Source organism: Triticum aestivum, chromosome 2A (assembly GCF_018294505.1).
Source record: "Triticum aestivum cultivar Chinese Spring chromosome 2A, IWGSC CS RefSeq v2.1, whole genome shotgun sequence".
Taxonomy (NCBI): domain Eukaryota; kingdom Viridiplantae; phylum Streptophyta; class Magnoliopsida; order Poales; family Poaceae; genus Triticum; species Triticum aestivum.
Genome location: NC_057797.1, coordinates 607,626,029 through 607,635,794, shown reverse-complemented (window position 1 = coordinate 607,635,794; position 9,766 = coordinate 607,626,029). Strand labels below are relative to the sequence as shown.

The following is a 9,766-nucleotide window of genomic DNA, read 5'->3' as shown; positions in this document are numbered from 1 at the left end:
CCAACAACACTCACTATTCATTCAGAGGCAGCATCGATCGGCTTCAGTTAGTAGCAGTAGCGAAGGAATCACTCAGGTTCAGTTAACAACAAGGGATCGATCGCTCGGGTTCAGTAACGTAGCTAGTGCAATCGCTCAGGTTCAGTTAGAGTCCAATGCCTCGCTCAAGTTCAGTTAGAGCACAATGCCTCGCGCACACACACGCGTACATATGAGATAAACATGCATCGCTCGGCCCCCGACCACCCACCGTAACCAGGAACTCCCCCGATATTTTCCTCGCCCTCGCTTCTACATGGTTTTTTTTTTCTTGGACGACCCAAAGAATGTCAAGCAGCTGCGTTTCGGGTCTGCCCAAGACGAAAAAGCCATTTTCTGTCATGATTTTTTGTCATAGAGATAGGAGCCAACCACATCTATGATGATACCGGGTTTTGTCACAATTATTGTCAAAGAAGTGTCATAAGCATGACAGATTTTTTTTCGTTCGGTCCAAAATGTCACGCATGTCTCTTTTTTTGTAGTGATTAAAGAACTAGAATGTGCGTACAAAGTCAAGCAACCGGATGCCTCTTCTAACACACATAAAATAGATACATCATCTGCTACCATGCCTCATTCAAAGAAGAGATGCCTATAGAACAAAAACTGGATCGCTGACCTTGATGCTTTTTCCAGGTGGAAAGTGCCATTATGGAGATACTTATAAAGAAAAACATTAAGAACAAATGGCCTTCAAAAGAGTTCAAATAGTTTCCTAAGAAGTAATTTGAACAACAAAGTGGCAAGACAAATGTACAACAGTGGAGACCCACGACAGCCTCAAATACATGTATTGTGACAACTAACCAATATACAACAGAAACGTGCTTAGCAGAGTGAGGGATACAACTGGAAAATATATATTATGTGTAACATTACTAACCGATCTCACTACCATAGAGTATAATGAACAACCATATGTTAAGGATGTTTTCGGTCATACAAACCGCATTTCTGATCCCTTTTCCATTATATCTAAATAATATCTAACGGAATTTTATGTTCTTTAGAGAACCCAACGTCAAATGGTGTACCATTATCAAGAAAATTCAGATGAAGGACTGCCAATTCGGTACAACATGTGTTTAATCTTATCCAAGTGTTTAAACCCCCTAAAGCGATCTCATACTGATTCTGTATCTTGAAATATCATTCTGGATGGGAAAGGAAAAAACAATGCATTAACCAAGGACCCTAGTAACATTTTAATTTATATTGAGAGCACTACGATATATATTCTCATGTGGCAGCAATATAGAACATCATTCCTATATAGTAGTTGTAGGCATCTTTTTTGCTTTTGATACATGGATATTCTGATTTCATGATTCTTTGCAAATCTCCAGTAGTTGTAGGAATCTTCTTTGCTTTTGAATTAAAAAAAGGAGAGTTAGCCAAGACAATACATCAAGTTTTGCAGCATAGCAATCCAAAGAAATCATTAATACCTATCTCAGTCAAAGCCTTGTTTGGAAATACATTACGAGTGCTCTCACCTTGTTCACGGGCGAGCATGAAAAAAGTTTGGTATATGCTCATGCAAATGGAATAAAACTGGCTTGATAGAACAAACAAACAAACCTATTATACTCCATGGATATACTATATATTATTGCTTTTCAGAGCCAAAATGATCGAAAGTAATGAAATAACACGAAAGTAAATCAACGGCATGATTTGACACCAGAAAGATATAAAATCATTATACGAAAAGTGCCACACCATATGTTTATTCAAGACAGAATAATCATGAGAAATGCATAATGAAGAAAGTAATTTCTTACAGAAACAACAGCCAGCTGAGCTGTGGACCATTCATGCTCCTCCAACTTGTAATAACACACTCAAGTTAGCACACACATTGTTTTCTGTGTAAAAAAAGACTTCCCTAAAGATGCAGTGGATATAAGCTCACATTTCTGGACATAATATGATTTAACAGAAACAAAACCCATTGGATTTGTGGCACCAGTTTGATGACAACATGTAAGATAGAAACGCACCAAGCGGCCTGCTTGGTAAGGTACCAACAAGAAATTACAATCAAAGAAATGCATATGGAACTATGGCTGCTGTTTGTATTTCAGAAAGTTCTAAAGTAGCACAGCTTAAGACTTTTACAACAGTTAAAGAAAATATGACTGCCAAACTGAATTAGAGCCCATACAGCTACGATATGACAATAGCTCAGAGCCATGTTTCACTTAATTATCTTGTTAACAAAATTAGTGCAGGACTTATGGAGCATTTAGAAAGAATCCAAGAACAAAAGCACAAGGTACTTGGAAAGTTGGAATATAATACAACATATGTGTGAAAGTATTATATGTACTTAGTAGAAAAATACTCGTGAAAGTACACTGTTCCAACATGGAACGATAAATTTGACGAACTTGATGACAATCTGAAGCTGAAATCCTACCTTCAGGACATATATGCATTTTTTTATGGAACGCATTGAGGCATAACTACCCTGCCAGGAAAGAAACTCACACAATCAGGATCATTATACACTAAGAGGAAGGACTAAAGCAAAAAATGTAGTCAAATAAAAATATTAACACACAAAGCTCAATCAGCACCAAGAAGGGGTTAGCAAAAGATGTACAGCTGAACTGAACTGAATGTTTTTGGGGCTTTTCCATGAACTGCAAGCTATTCTTTTATTCGCCTGAGAATATTACAGTGATGTTGTCTACACAACACGGATTACTCTTCCACCCTGATCAGCTCCTACATTACAATGAGCTAAATGGCACAAATACATCTATTTAACTATTACACCACTTCGAGTAAAACGGAAGGATGGCTCATTAACCAATCAATGCAGGAAACTACTATCACAATATATTGAAAATCATCACCAGGCTGAATCTGTATTATTGTTTGGACTATACAAAACGAGAAACATGGTCTGGTCTACTGTAATTCAACGACTGGGATTCCAACCATTGTGTGGGATGAATGATACAATTTTGGTAGGCAAGACTTTAGGTTTTTTTTCGAACCGGGCTATACCCCTTTCAATTTTGGTAGGCAAGACTTTAGGTTTTTTTTCGAACCGGGCTATACCCCTTTCCATTGCAAATAAACGGAAATACAAAAGGTTTGGAAACATGTCAGGAGAAGAGGGAAAGAGGTAGAGCGAGTGCGGGCACTGCCAGGAAACCCACTGCATTCGCCCGCCATCGGAACGAATGCCAATGGGGTGAAAACCTGGGCAGCACCAAAATATCACAGCATACATGTGAACTACTACAGGCAAGGACATGAGACACCCACAAAAGAACCAGAACACCAACACAGGATCACAGGGTCACCCAGCTCCAGTCACCGGGCGTCTTGCATATTTATTCTCCCCCGATCGGCACACTCGCATCGTTGCACATCCCCATCAAGCGCATCATGCTCGACCTGATCATCTCGGCACCGCGTCGCAGCTCCTTGGCACCTTCCTCCTACTGCAGCCCTGCCCAATACAACAGAAAAGAACACATGGAGAAAACTATTTCAAAGGGCGTTTTGATTAGCTTCTTTTCGAAAGTAGCTCGATTCCGAGCTAGCCAAATGGCCCAGCAAGCAGCAGCCAGGCCCACAGTATAGTACTTTTGTCCATCAGGGACAAAAGCATGACACCAAGCAAAATATTGCCAGTAGCTATTCGGGCACATTTCAGTACCCAGCACCATCCCAACGCATCTCCAGACCACCCTGGCCACAGGACAGGTGAAGAACAGATGTTTGGAGGTTTCCAACTCATTGCAAAAAGAGCAAGTGGGATTCCCAGGCCATTTCCTCATTCTCATGACTTGCCTAGTGAGCACTGCATCTGCCACAGAAAAATCTTGATTTTGAGTGGGATTTTAGCTTTCCAAATCCATCTATAATGGCATCCACTAAGAGGGCTCTCTAGCCACTTATACACAAATTTAGTAGAGAATTTATCATTACTATTAAGCCCCCAGTAGACCCGGTCCCCACCCTGACTCAGCTGAATGCTATTGATCGTATTACTCATTTCTTCCCATTGACATGATAACTCAGGCATGAGCCTCCTCCTGAAAAAGGTATGGACGTCGACAGAACTGAACCTATCAACGGTGCAATCCTGATCATTACATATCTCAAAGAGTAATGGATATAGAGTCTAAAAAGGACTCGGCCCCTTTATGGAATCTTTCCAGATTTTGACGAGGTCACCAGATTCTAGATGGATCTTCCTGCCAACTAAGTAAATATCTTTTACTTTTAGTAAGGCTCTCCAACATGGGGAATCGGAAAACCTGGGCTTAACCGAGGCCAAAGATTTGTTTGTCAGGTAGCGTGCATGAACAATATCTTGCCACATCCCCGTTTGGGTCTCTAGTTTCCACCACCATTTGACCATCAAACTAACATTCTGTTTGTGGAGGTACTTAACCCCCAAACCACCTTTATCTCTGGATCTGCAGATCCTGTTCCATCTAACAAGATGATACCTCCTCTTCTTGTTGCACCCTTGCCAAAAGAACTTTCGTCTATGTTTGTCGAGGCGCCCAATGAAGGTTTTGTTCATAAGCCACATAGAAATATGGTACAAGGATATTTGGGTGACTACCGAATCTAGCAAGGTGAGCATCCCCCCCCCCCGCCCCCCATCAAGGCTGCATTACCGATCCACGCTTCAAATCTTTTCAGATACTTGATAATGATAAATTCCTAGTCTGAGTTTCTGAGATTGGTGTAGCTAACAGGCATCCCCAAGTACTTAATAGGGAAGCTGCCCACCTCACAGTTAAACAGGTCCGCATACATATTCACCACATTTTCATCACCCCCACAGTAAGAATCTCACTTTTTTGAAAATTCACCTTAAGCCCCGACATCAATTCAAACATGTAAAGAAGCATCTTCAAGTTGACGGCTTTGTCAATGTCATCTTGAAGTTAACACCTTAGTTAACATGAAGAATAGGGAGCTGGAGAAAAAAATAGTAACTTTAGAAAAACTGAAAAAGACCTCCACGCCAAAAATAACCTCTCCAACCTATTGCAAACAATATTGATTTGATATGAACTGAAACAAAGAGGTCAAGAAGTGCATACCGGACCATGCTTAAACTCCATCAAGGGTTCGATCCTAAGTCACGCCTGCTAAACGTCCTGCACACACAAACATACAAAAAAATCAAGCTAAGAAGGACGACGTGGTTGATTTAGTCTAGCTGAAATTGACGCACCAAAAATGGCACACGCCAAATTGAGCAATAGTTCTACTACTGCATAATGCAATGTTTAATATAAATGGACCAGATTTATTTAAGCCCTGTCATGCAAATCACACAGGTCCAGTAGACGTTTATAGAGAAAAAAATTTGATTCTTCTAAAAAGAAAAATATTTGATATGTGTACATGTAAGGTCACCTCATTTCTGAAAGCACAAACCCACCCTAACTTTCACATGAACAAAATGCAGATTTTCTCTTCCATGAAGATATTACATGACTCGGCATCTTCTTGTAGGAAAGAAGGAAAGTAAAGAAAGAAGAAAATAGCACAGGAAATTGCTCACAAGACTACACTCACCTTCAAATGATCTGAAACAAGAAAAAAAATTGCAAGAGGCGTGAAGGGGGAGAAGGATTGAGAGCAGCTCACCTTGACATCATCCGAGCTCCTCCCGTGCGCACCATCTTCAGTCGTCGGGACTTCACCTTCCCTGCCGCTCCATGAGGATTCTGCTCCTTCCCTATCACCAGCCTCTCCTCCACCCCATGAGGCGTCCGCCGCCTGGGTCGCCGGCCTCGCTGCTCCACCCCACACCGCTGGCCTCTTAGCCCTCCCCTACTCCTTCACCACCAAAGGCGCCATCTAGCCGAGGAGGGGGTGTTGAAGAAGAACGTCAGGATGGAAGATGGGGCGAGGCGTGCCAATAGGAAGGAGGAACGTCGCAGAAGAGAGAGAGAGTAGGAGAAGAACGGCGGTGCGGCGGCGGACAAGGGAGGGACGTGGTTGCTGTGATTCGAGGCTACCCACGACGGGCCGCACGATGCACGCCGTGCGAGGACGGGCCGCACGACGCGTTGTACTTTCCCCTTGGCGTCCAGGCCAGGCGCCATACTTTCGCTCTCACCACGACCCCGACAAAACGGCATCCAGGGCAGCCGACGAGCGGGACCAGGAGCAGCGTCGGGCCACCTGTCATCGCGGAAGCCCAAAGGTGGGTGTAGAAATCGAGTGCACATGCACTGGCCAGCCCCTCCGCACAGCTGCTGCCCACAACGCACGACACGGGCAGCATGCCAGGAGCGTCCCGCCAAGAGCAGTTGACCCCAAAAAACTCTGGCCAACACCTGCACTATGGGACATGCACTGATGCAACCGATGAACGGGACCAAGGTAGCACCGGCCCACCAGTCAGTAGCCGCGGCGTAGACACCGGGTGCATAAGTGTTGGCTCACGCCGGACGACACAGACTCCGCGTGATGGGACACGCGGCGCCGCAGGACTGGGTGACCCGAGTAAATCTGACCCCGTGAAGCTCGCGCATGTAGCGCGGCGGGATCGGTCGCCTAGGCACCAAAAAAAGGCTCACCCGGCCAATCGGTTGAGAGGCCGAGCCCACAGGTCATGGCCTGCATGAACTCATCCCGTGGTCAAAGCAAAAATGATCGAAGATCTAACGTCAATCAACGAAAAAATCTGTTGTTTGACCGCCATCCAATGGCCCAAATCGAAACAAAACGAGGGACAACCGAAAAGACAAGTTGGCTAGGCTCATTATCTCTACTATTAAAGCAGAATCCAACGTCGTGATGGTTCCACCTTCGTGAGGGTTCGACCTCCCTGCTCTCTCCTACGATCCCACCTCTCGCTACTTCCACCCGTTCTTCAACCGCCCCCACGCAGGAGTAATGAGAAAAAAGAGAAACCAGTACCAATCCTCCGTTCCACCGTTGGAAAAAAAGAATAAAAAGGATCCCACGACCCACGAACACACGTCCTCATCTCCCACGCGGCCCCACCCTCATCTCCCTGAACCCGCCTCATCATCTCTCTCATCTCCACCTCGTCTTCCCGCACGCCACAACTTCTCCCCACCTCGTCTCCCTGCACACCACAATGCCTCCATGGTCGTCGGCCATCAAGCTGGCCTCCGACCTCCACTGCCTGACCTCCCAACATCGCTGCTCGCATATAACAGCCACAGGTCGGCGCCCTCCTGACCAGCCAAGCTACCATCGGCTGCCTCTTCTTGCCAGCAAGAGAGCTTCTGAGCGCTGCTCCATGTTGATCTTCGTCCCACTACCGAGGTACGTTGCCGCCCTCCAATCTGGCACCGCTCTCCTCCTGTCCTCCAGCGACCTAAAGCTCAAGTTCTGCAGCCATGTCAGCCTCCACGGCTAGGCCGTAGCCAATGTCGTCACCAACATCCTCCTAGAGTCGGCGCCACACTCGAATCAGGGGATCATTAACGGTGAGCAGGTCGGTTTTTTGGCCGTTAGTTCGCTATTTTTCTCTCTGGTGTTGATATTTTAAACCACAAACTAAGGGCCTGTTCGTATCCGCTCCACTCCGTCAGATCCTTAGCTCCACTCCCAGCTCCAAGGTTGCTGGCTCCCCAGGGCAAATGAGGAGCAGAAAACTTGTTCGGCAACTAACTCCACTCAACACCCAGGTTGCTGGCTCCCCATAACACATCAAACAGGCAGATTGGATCGAGCCTGGGAGCGAGAGGCAGAAAAATTGATTGAACTGGTAAGTTGGTGGAGGGGGAGAGGCGAGGGAGTCGTGGGAGCCCGACTTTAGCGACTCCGCCAGATTCAACTGCGATCGGCTCCGCTCCACTCCTTTGACTCCGTGGAGTTGGAGCGTTCGGCGCTGCTCCGCCCGCTCCCGGAGCGGAGTTGTGGAGCGGAATGAATCCGAACAGGCCCGAAGTCTTCAATCTTGTATCTTCATAGTCCAGGAGTCTGGTTGAAGGTATAGTCCGGCCATCCGGACACCCCCTAATCCAGGACTCCCTCAGTAGCCCCTGAACCAGGCTTCAATGACGACAAGTCCGGAGCCCAGATTGTCTTCGGCATTGCAAGGCGGGTTCCTCCTCCAAGTACTTCATAGAAGATTTCGAACACAAAGATAGTGTCCGGCTTTGCAAAATAAGTTTCCACATATTGCCATAGAGAGAATAATATTTACACAAATCTAATCTGCTGACGTATTCTGTAATGTGACACACCACGGCCAAGCATTTATCCGAGTCGTTTTATTATCCCACCTCAGCGCGTCATGCGAGGCGGTTTCCTTGGCACGTCTTGTTAAAGCAGAGATCGTGTCCCCTTATTCCGGGATTCTCATCAATACGGGCGTGGGTAACCCAACCGCGCCATTGATTACGGCGCTTGGAGATAAGCGAGTTTTACCAGGATGGTGGGGACACGTAGTTGCGTCCACCCATATAAGGGGATAAGGATCCACCTTTTCACCTACGCCTTCTTCCTCCTCTGCCTATCCATTCTCGCGCACTCGAGCTCCAGCGCCCAAGTCCGCACTCCCCACCTCAACCTTCTCCAGTCATGTCCAGAGCGGGAGGCAAGTGGATGGTCTCCTCCGTCACGGATGGACACATCAAAAGACTAAGGAAGGCCTGCTACTTGTCTAACGACGTTGCGCACCGGCTTCCTGAAGAGGGGCAGCTCATCCCCACCCCTAGGCCCCATGAGAGGGTGGTGTTCCTCCCCCATTTTCTCCGCGGACTGGGCTTCCCTCTTCACCCATTTGTCCGGGGGCTCATGTTCTACTATGGCCTGGATTTCCACGATCTGGCCCCGAACTTTGTCCTCAACATCTCGGCGTTTATAGTCGTGTGCGAGGCTTTCCTCTGCATCCGCCCCCATTTCTGCCTATGGCTCAAGACTTTCAATGTCAAGCTGAAGGTGGTGCGCGGCAACCAGGCGGAGTGCGGAGGCGCCATGGTGGGCAAGATGCCCAACGTCTTATGGCTGGAGGGCTCCTTTGTGGAGACCCTGAAGGGGTGGCAATCGGGGTGGTTTTACATCACCGAGCCGCGCGACCCTGAATGGGTCGCAGCCCCCGAGTTCCGACCCGGACCCCCTACACGGCTCACCTCCTGGAAGGAGACGGGCCCGTCATGGGGTAAAAAAGGAGAGCTGGCCGGACTCCAAACATGCGTCCAAACCCTGGTGGACAAGAAGCTCAAACTCGTCAACGTAGTCCAGGTTATGCTCATCCGCCGGATCCTCCCGTGTCAACAACGGGCTTTCAACATGTGGGAGTTCGACCCGGCGCGGCACCGAACTCTGAGCAGGCTCTTTGACACGATGTACGAAGATGCCTGGAAGGTGCTTTTCAAGGGCGCTGAGGCCCCCGCATCCGCTACCAAGGATCGCGGATTCAGTACGCAGCGTCACGCTCAGTTTTTCATAGTTTGACTCCATGCGGGATCTAAGCTCCCTTACCTTTGACAGGATTGGCAGGAGACGTCCGGACAGATCAATTGTTCGGCTCCTTTGCCCGAAGGCCCAGCAGAAGCTCGTTTGGCGAAGCTGCTGGTTCCGGCACCCCATGTGGTGCTGGAAAAGAAGGCCAAGAAGAAGGCCACGGGGACTCAAAAGAGTGCCCGGCGCCTAGAGGTGTCGGATCCCTCATCCGACGACTCCAAGACGTACTCCTCCCATGAAGACGAGGAGGAGGAGGAGGAAGAGACTCCTCCCCCTCCAGCGG

The 9,766-nt window shown here is 47.5% G+C and overlaps 1 long non-coding RNA gene across 3 annotated transcripts; it reads right to left on the bottom strand.

Moving 5' to 3' along the window:
- Window positions 1-2,867: 2,867 nt before the first annotated feature.
- On the bottom strand, window positions 2,868-6,175 carry LOC123189709 (uncharacterized). Of its 3 annotated transcripts, none has more exons than XR_006495959.1 (3): window positions 5,680-6,122; window positions 5,127-5,183; window positions 2,868-4,999 (listed from the first exon to the last, which is right to left on the bottom strand). It is a non-coding gene; the product is annotated as an uncharacterized lncRNA (long non-coding RNA). The 3 variants fall into 3 exon arrangements; XR_006495958.1 differs by having other exon boundaries at window positions 2,868-3,511; window positions 5,680-6,117; XR_006495957.1 differs by having other exon boundaries at window positions 2,868-5,183; window positions 5,680-6,175.
- Between the last annotated feature and the right edge of the window lie 3,591 nt (window positions 6,176-9,766).